Here is a 10,067-nt window from a genome sequence, read left to right on the forward strand (position 1 = left end):
AATCTGTCATGTGTAAATTTTGCGAAAAGTAAAAACTGGATAGCTCTGTGATCTGTGTAAATGTCTTCCATAAAGAAAATGCCGAAATCTCGTAAATGCCCATACAACACATAATGTTTCAAGTTCTGTAACAGAATAATTGCGTTCAGCAGGTGACAGAATGCGACTCGCAAAGGCGATGTTTCTAATTACTGTAGTACCGTCTTCTTCAATTTCCTGAAAAATGTGTACGCCTAAAGCTGTGTTAGAACTGTCGGTGGCAATGGAAAAATTTCTGGTAGGATCTGGGTGTGATAAAAGTGGTGCGTTCAACAAAGCTTGTTTCAGATTGACAAATTCAGACTGTGATTGGCTATCCCAGGACCAAGTAGCGTTTTACCCGTCAATTGGCATACTCTAGGGGTGTCTAAAGCACAGTAATGAATAAATTTACGGAAAAAGTTAATTAATCCCTAAAAGCTGCGTAGTTGTTTCTTCGTCGTAGGTACAGTAATGTCACGTAAAGCTTGAAGTTTTTCCGGGTCAGGCGCAATGCCTTCTGCTGAAATTACATGTCCAAGAAATTTTATAGAAGTTTTGCCTAAGTGCGATTTGCTAAGATTAACTGTGAGTCCTTGTGCACGAAAAGTCTGCAACAGCTGTTCAAGAATCAGATTGTGTTCAGACCAGTTAGCTTCTGCAATAAGAATGTCGTCTACATGCGTTGTGATTCTGTCTTTTAGTTCTGTCGGAAGTATAGTATTCAAACCGCGAATAAATGCTGCTGATGAAATATTTAAACCGAAAGGTAATTTACAAAATTGATAACAGTCACCAAACCAGAGAAAAGCCGTGTACTTTCTGCAGTTCGGATGGAGCTGAATTTGCCAAAATCCCGATTTCAAATCTAATGTGGAATAAATAGCAGTATCATGAAATTTCTGTAGAAGTTCTTCTAATGTCTGTGGGCGATCTGTTTCATTAATAATAATGTCATTGGTGTGACGCGAATCAAGTACGAGGCGAAGTGAACCATCCTTTTTCTTAACAATATGGAGCGGGTTTATGTACGGACTAACTGCCGGTTCAATAATACCTTGGTAAAGCATAGCTTGCAATTCTTTCTTAACTTGTTCTGTGTGAGTATACGGAATGGGATAATGTTTGGCTTTAAACGTGTCGTGCTGTTTAACTTGAAATTGATACATAAAACCGGACATAGTACCAGGGACGTTGTCAAAAACTGGAGCTTGCTGTAAAAGAATTTTGCGTAGCTCTGAACGTTCGTCGTCTGTATTTACACTGCTCTGTTTAATTTTATCAGTAATCATCTGTATAACGTCATAGTCGGCTTCGTCTGGAGTATTATAGTTGTGTACGTACGTATCTGTGAACAATGTGGAATGACAGTCGATGTTACGTGATGCAAAAATGACCTCAGTACGACTAATTGTTTGTTATTCTGCAGTGCTGAAATTCTAATGCCAGTTCTACATTTTCATCCTTTAACATTAAATAGGAATTTGATAGTCAATAATTGCGTCGTGTTGTACCAGAAAATTCGTACCTAAAGTAACGTCTGTTGTCAATAAGGGAACAATCCAAAAATTTGAGTGAAACGTAAGACTTGCAATACAAAACGATAAGTGTGTCTGTAATTTTACATATACTCCTTTACCAGATACTGCTCCTTTTACTTTAGTTTTGTCTAATGGTAACGTAGGATAGGTATTCTTTTTGTTACATTCGTTGAAAGTTTCCTCATTTATAACTGACATAGGTGATCCAGAATCGATTACTGCTGAAAATTTGGATGATCCAATCTTTACTTCAATGACAGGGTGTGAAATGGTTTCTTGAATAACTGGTTTTTCCTGCAAAAGAGTGTCTCGGATGTCGTCAAAAGTAATAACATTTTCGTGAACAAGATTCTGTGTGTCAAAAGTATTGCTTGCGTTGCTGGAAGATGCAACCTGTACTGTATCTAGTCAAATTCTGACGTGCTATTATTTGCGGGAGGATGCTGTGGCATTTCGACTATTTTTACTGTTCTGTTATTTCGTCCTGACGCATTAGGTTCGGGATGATACCGACTGTCTGGTTCATTAATGATAATCTGTTGTTGCGGATGATTTTGCTGCTGGTAAGACCGACTGTTATTAAACGTACGCTGAAAATTGTGCTCATTACTTTTACGTCTGTCATGATAGTCATTGCTGTACGGTGCATTGCGATATGCGTTGTTAATGATGTGTTTTCTGTACGTAGTTATTTCCTTGTTGCTGTGCGTTCCTATTTGGCGGAGCCGACGCTATACGTGTAGGCGGCGAAACATTAAAGCTTGGTTAACCTTGCAGACTACATTGTTGGTTAGGTATGTTAACCGTCCGGTTTTGTTGTTGTTGTGGGGAAAAACCTCTATTGTTACCAAAATTCGTTTCCTATTGCTGATAATTTTGACGATACTGATAATTAAACTTTTGTCTGGTATCAAAGTTCTCGTGGTTGTCATTTCTGGAGCGTACAATAACTGTCACTTTCAGGTAAAACTTGTCGTATCAGGTTTTCTTTACTCATCCTTAATTCTAGATAGGTCGATAGTTGAAGAGCTGTTTTGACAGATATAAAGGATAGTAGAAGAGAAGGCAGCAGTGCAGAAAACTAAAGAGGAAATAGCACTACTACGGCTCGAGGCCCTGTGCACGCTACGGCACATATTCATCGAAGTGTAATGAATCCCCTGAGGTCTATTACGCGCTGAAAATAAATTTTAGTTTCTGCGTTACAGGCAATGCCGGTGAAAATTCAAAAGTAAATTGTTGTATCCAGTCCAATTCTAGTTTCTGCGTTACAGGCCAAGCTGTGTGAAAGCACAAAAATAAATTGTCGTATCCAGTTCAAAGCGTGTACCTGTGCTCTGTCATTTTTAAATACCTTAGATTTTTTTATGGATAAAAATTGTTTATAATCAACGTTATCGTGTCTGAATGTGTGAACTGGTTCACGATTGCATGATAATCTGTTTATCTGTGACTGTTCGGAATCTAAGTCACGTACACTCTGTAAATTACCTAAATTAAACTGGCTGTGTGAGTGTGACAAATGTTCGGAAAGTGGCGTATGCTGTGATGTGTTAACGGCTGAAATCTTTTGCATTTCCGTCACTTCGTGCTGTAAAGATGACAATTTTCTACGTAATGTATTATTAGACGAACCTATCTCACTGATCGTCTGCTGTAAATTTTGGAATTCGGGTGTTTGATTAAACGAAACTGGTGACGAATCGTCTGATTTGGTGTCATTATTACTTTCGATAACGTCAATACGACCGGCCAATTCATCATATTTTCCAGTCAGTGCTTTTACCTTATCATCGTTTTTAGTATCACAAGCATTAACTTGTTTTTGTATTTTACGTGTGGTTTTGTTCAATTTTTTAATGACAGCTTTGATGGCATCGGGATCCTGTATTAGTTCCAACTTTTCAAGTCTGTTGGTCATTGTCTGAAAGTCTAATGTGTGTGTGTCTGTTTTTGTTTTAAGATCGGAGATTTGATCATGCAATACGGTGTTCAACTGTTTGATTTCGTCTGATACTGTAGCAATATTGTTGTCTACGTATGTTTTTGCTTTCGTAAACAATTTACGCTTATCTTCCTGTCTTTGTGCAGAAATTGTTTCCATGACATGTTGCTTTACTTTATTCTGTTCCTGTATAAATTTACTGTAACGCGTTTCACTGTTTTGTAGGTGGTGATTAAAACGTTCGTCAATTTGGCTGTTCTGTTGGTCAAATTTCGCGTCTCTTTTCGCATCCAGTGTGCGTGAAAGTTCTGATGACATTAATTTAAACTCGTCGCGTAACTGTGTTGCGTTCTCAGAACATTGTTTAGCGACTGCACTAATTTTATCTCTAAGTAATTTCGTTGTGGCTGCATGTGTATTACTTAATTCTTGAGCCACAGATCTAATTTCTTCGCTACTGCTCCTAGCACAAGCCTTAATCTCCTCACGTAATTGTTCTTTAGTATCATGACATTGCACGGCAACGGCTGCAATCTGTTCACTAAGTTGTTTGTTCTGTTCATTAAGTTGTTTGAAATTGTTATCTTGCTTATCATTCGACTGTTTGGAATTGCAGTCTAGTTTTTCATTAAGTAGTTGTTTGAGATTTTCATGATTTTCATTAATTTGTTGTTTGAGATTTTCATTAAGTTGTAGCATTAATGCTATAACTCGATCCATGCCAAAATTAGCTACTGTATTCTCTGTGCTGTGTGATGGTGTATCTGCATTTGTCGCGTTTTGTGTAATCATTTGGTCATTTTCTGATTCTTGAAAAGGTTCGCCAATTGGATGTGCACTGTTGGTCACTACGACGGAATCAAATAAATCTGACGTATTTTGACTACATTGTTCACTATGCAAATTTTGCAAACCGGGTGTGTCAAATTGGGCAGCGTTCATTGTATCGGAACGTGCCGCGTCATGAATTGTTAAATTTACTGTGGACATAATTGAATTTGTTTGCCCATCATTAGGATTTAACTCAATACTAGTGATCGGCAGGCACTGATTATCTGTAATTAGGGGATTATCATTATTACACTGAGTGTCGCAAGTAGTATCGGTCAAATTATTCGAGTCGGCTATTTCACTCATTGTACATCGCGATGTACTGTTAATAGTTTTTCGCGGCATTTTTCACAAATCAAAATTAAGCACAAAATGAAACAAAGACAAAGCTAAATGGAACAAACGCAATTACAACAAAGAGCAATAAATTGCCGATGATCTGTGAAAGAAAAAGTGACAAATTATAAATGCGTTGCGCCAGATGCAAACTACATTTAAGTAAATAGGAGCAGATATATGACTACTTTTCAGAAATCCACAAAGAAAATACGATCCTGGCCGGTTGTCGCTAAGTGTAACCTCCCCACAATAATTTAAAATCATTAATATAAATAAATATCGTCATTCAGTGTAACCTGCCCACAAAATTCTTTCTGATTTGTAACCCCCCCACAAAATTTCTTTTCACATTAACCTCCACACAAAATTCTTTCTGATTTAATCTAAGCTCAAAATTCATTCACATTTAGCGTAACCTCAAAACAGAAAAATTCCTAAACCTCTCAACAGTAAAAAATATAATTATGTCGTTCACATTCAGTGTAATGTCCCAACAAAATAATTTCCGGAACCTGGTAATAATACAATGTAACTAACCTCTCAATTAAATTGTCGGTCACTTATAACTTTTCAATAATTGACTGTGAATTTAACCTGGTAAATTTGGGACGTCAGCAGTGCTGCGTCATGGCCCTGAAAGATCATTCTGAATAAAAAAGAGAAAAATTCTTACCTCAATGAAGTCGCCGGATAACGCATATATATCTGCTCTTACAATAAATTTTTATGGCGCAGCCCTGTGCAATGCTGGCCGATAGATTTGTCATTTATGAAAGGGAAACAACTGATTTTTCTTTTGCAATAATCGGGATGATCATGGATTGGAGAAATTAGTAAACTATTTAAATTGAAATTAATGGTTGTTAAAAATTACTTTATATGAGAAAGATTATTATTTGGACATTTTTAAAACACATGCGACTTGAGATAACATTACTACATATGCGCGAGGCTGCTTTTTACCTTATACAATAATACTCAGGCTCCGGCATCGCTGCACCGCGACCGGGCCACCCAACACGATACACCAGACCAGACCAGAGCAGACTGCTCACTAGCAACAACTTACTGCTACAGCTACACTGCTCCTACTGCAGTCAACACTGCTCTCTGGTCAGAGATTTTCTTATACCTTGCATATCGCAGGCAGCGCATGAGCAATACATCGAAATTACATCTGCTCGGACTTCTTACAGAATGCGACTCCATATATCGACGAAACATAGAATGTGTCGTCGTCGTGGCCCTCAGTCGTTATTTGCAATAACCCAAAACCGCTCCTAACCTTTTTTACTGTTATTGGATCGCCATCTGACTGCTACATCGAACTGCGACATGAACGTACTTACTCTGTTTTACTATACTCTATTAGCTGCTGGTGGGCTGTCATAATAAGTGGCTGTATTTATTACCAAAGCTGTCGTTGCTCTTGAATAGCATAGCTGACGTTATTCTATAATTAATTTGACTAAAATTACGTAATTCATAGTTAAACTTTTTCTTGACAACAATAAAATTTTGCATATTTTTTTTACGTTGATGGTTTGTGGGATGGATTATAATCAGTAATGCAATATTGCTGGCAAAAATTAATTATGTTCTGAATGGAATGATTTTACAAACGTTCAAATGGGACTTAGTTTTTACAATAATCTTACGACAAGCAATGCGCAAACATACCTTCATTAGTCTTGAGTTTCTCAAAAAATTAATTCGATAATATTAGTTCCTCTTATGATAATAGTTAGCTGATGTCCCTGTACATCCGTTTATAATCTTTTGTAAATCATAGCTAGTGTCTGGCAGGCACACCGCTCCTCTCAACCTCTCGCTTCAGACCTGCTACCGACTCGCTTCACTTTCGCTTACTACTAACTTCCTACGAACGCTAAAGTGCGGTCTCTCCTGCCAACAAAATTTTCTGATGCAGACAATCCCTGCTACCATTGCAAAATGTATCAATGCGCGATCTTACCAGCTCCTTTCTTAAAATGTATCCATACGCGGTCTCTCCCACGCTTTTTAAAATTATATTAATTTGCGGTCTATCTTGGCAACAATACTTGGTGCAGACATGCCCTGCTACCACTATTATTTCCAACATGACAAATATTAATTATTCCTACTTAATCCTGTTAATAAAAAATAAATATCTTTCATAATTTGTGGTTTGACAATAGACAATAGAAATATACACGTCTTACAACATACACTCCTGGAAATGGTAAAAAGAACACATTGACACCGGTGTGTCAGACCCACCATACTTGCTCCGGACACTGCGAGAGGGCTGTACAAGCAATGATCACACGCACGGCACACCGGACACACCAGGAACCGTGGTGTTGGCCGTCGAATGGCGCTAGCTGCGCAGAATTTGTGCACCGCCGCCGTAAGTGTCAGCCAGTTTGCCGTGGCATATGGAGTTCCATCGCAGTCTTTAACACTGGTAGCATGCCGCGACAGCGTGGACGTGAACCGTATGTGCAGTTGACGGACTTTGAGCGAGGGCGTATAGCGGGCATTCGGGAGGCCGGGTGGACATACCGCCGAATTGCTCAACACGTGGGGCGTGAGGTCTCCACAGTACATCGATGTTGTCGCCAGTGGTCGGCGGAAGGTGCACGTGCCCGTCGACCTGGGACCGGACCGCAGCGACGCACGGATGCACGCCAAGACCGTACGATCCTACGCAGTGCCGTAGGGGACCGCACCGCCACTTCCTAGCAAATTAGGGACACTGTTGCTCCTGGGGTATCGGCGAGGACCATTCGCAACCGTCGCCATGAAGCTGGGCTACGGTCCCGCACACCGTTAGGCCGTCTTCCGCTCACGCCCCAACATCGTGCAGCCCGCCTGCAGTGGTGTCGCGACAGGCGTGAATGGAGGGACGAATGGAGACGTTTCGTCTTCAGTGATGAGAGTCGCTTCTGCCTTGGTGCCAATGATGGTCGTATACGTGTTTGGCGCTGTGCAGGTGAGCGCCACAATCAGGACTGCATACGACCGAGGCACACAGGGCCAACACCCGGCATCATGGTGTGGGGAGCGATCTCCTACACTGGCCGTACACCACTGGTGATCGTCGAGGGGCACTGAATAGTGCACGGTACATCCAAACCGTCATCGAACCCATCGTTCTACCATTCCTAGACCGGCAAGGGAACTTGCTGTTCCAACAGGACAATGCACGTCCGCATGTATCCCGTGCCACCCAACGTGCTCTAGAAGGTGTAAGATAACTACCCAGGCCAGCAAGATCTCCAGATCTGTCCCCCATTGAGCATGTTTGGGACTGGATGAAGCGTCGTCTCACGCGGTCTGCACGTCCAGCATGAACGCTGGTCCAACTGAGGCGCCAGGTGGAAATGGCATGGCAAGCCGTTCCACAGGACTACATCCAGCATCTCTACGATCGTCTCCATGGGAGAATAGCAGCCTGCATTGCAGCGAAAGGTGGATATACACTGTACTAGTGCCGACATTGTGCATGCTCTTTTGCCTGTGTCTATGTGCCTGTGGTTCTGTCAGTGTGATCATGTGATGTATCTGACCCTAGGAATGTGCCAATAAAGTTTCCCCTTCCTGGGACAATGAATTCACGGTGTTCTTATTTCAATTTCCAGGAGTGTATTTGGCAACACCGTCTCTGACGTGCCGCTTAAACTGGCGGGCGCAACGGCCTCATTCGCTAAATTCCACGCTAATTAATTAGGAAACGTGTCAATGTAGTGAATTTTTATTCTTTTATTTCTCATCCTGGCTCACTCAGCAACATGCTTACAAGCTGTTAAAACTGTTTCTCACCACCCTGTATATACACAGCCGCTGAATTAGAAAGTGTTGTCTATTCTTTCGGACATTTCCCGATATAAATAATATTATATGCGCCTTGACGGCAAATAATGATACCTACAGTGCGGACACTCGTTACAACCGATCTTTTGCGAGAATCAAGTGAAGCTGCGAGCAATGGGCGGGATGACATTTACAGAAAGTGAGAAACTCATTTACACAAAAGATGGCGATTTTAGAGCCAACACCTGCTGGAAAAATTTCTGTGGCCGGCCAGGTTTCACACTGTGGCGGAGCGTGAACCATTTTTAAGTACCCTGCAAGATTAAAACTGTGCTAGACTGGGATGTTAAACTGGAGACTTGTGTTTCGGAAATCGTGCACTAACCGACAGAGTTATTTAGACACGACCCACGAGCTGCCATTCTAGATTCACTTCTACCAGTACCTTTTCCCTAATTCTTTTACCTTTTCTTCTAGCGGTGCCAGCTCAGACCATCTATGAAGTTTGCTTTTTGGGAGAGATGTATGGACGGAAGGGAAGCTTTGAGGGCTGGTTGTGTGTTGTATCTAGATTGTCTACGAATCTCAATGTTCCTGATTCGTTTCCTGATGCCGGACACAGTTCTCTTCTGACAGAAAGTTTCAGAACAGCTGACACTCCGCTGTAGAGTTGAGAACACTACAACATAATAGGGATAGCCGTTATTAACGGCAGTACATGACGTATGTGCCGCCATAAAAAAAATTACTTACACTCACTCCACGTGCCTCTATAAACTTTGGGACAGTCATGCCCAGTGTGAAGTTCAACTCCTCCCTTATTGGTGTAAAGTAACTGCCAGTGTCAAGTAGAACTGTAGAACAAGATACACGAAACTAATACTCAGCCCGATAAACACATGTTTTTGTAATTTATCTCTTCAGTCTTTGCATTATCTTTTATTTTTGCATAGATAACACTCAATTGCAATTATATTTCAGTGAATATTCCTTCATTTAAAACCTGAATCTAGTAACTGACTAAATTAATTTTTTTGTGACAAAAATGTGGATGTACAAGGTAGTCCCTGTTTATATCAAGTAAATTTCAATCTCATCACAAAATGTAACATTAATTTGAAAGGTAAAATTAATTTCACATTCCGAAAAACGTTAAATAATTGAAATCATGTCAGGGTCTGTTAATAAACGATATTAAGGAAATAATTTAAAATAACCGACAAAATTGGAGGTACCGTTTTTGCAACGATGCATGCATTGTAAAGAAAAAAACAAGAAGATCAAAAGAACATTACATAATAACGTAAAACAGTAAAAAACAGCTGTATTTAATGAAAGCAACCTGAATAATAGTTACGGGTGATAACTGAGTCTGTGTATGCGTTGCCACTATATTTATGCCTGTGACTGTAACTTTGTCTTGCCCGTGAGCCGCGCGGGATAGCTTTACGGTCTTGGGCGTCTCGTCACGGTTCGCGCAACTCCCTCCCCGTCGGAGGTTCCAGTGCTCCCTCGGGTATGGGTGTGTGTGTTGTCCTTAGCGTAAGTTAGTTTAAGTTAGATTAAGTAGTGCGTAAGCCTAGGGACCGATGACC

The sequence above is a fragment of the Schistocerca nitens genome, chromosome 9, assembly GCF_023898315.1.
Source record: "Schistocerca nitens isolate TAMUIC-IGC-003100 chromosome 9, iqSchNite1.1, whole genome shotgun sequence".
NCBI lineage: Eukaryota > Metazoa > Arthropoda > Insecta > Orthoptera > Acrididae > Schistocerca > Schistocerca nitens.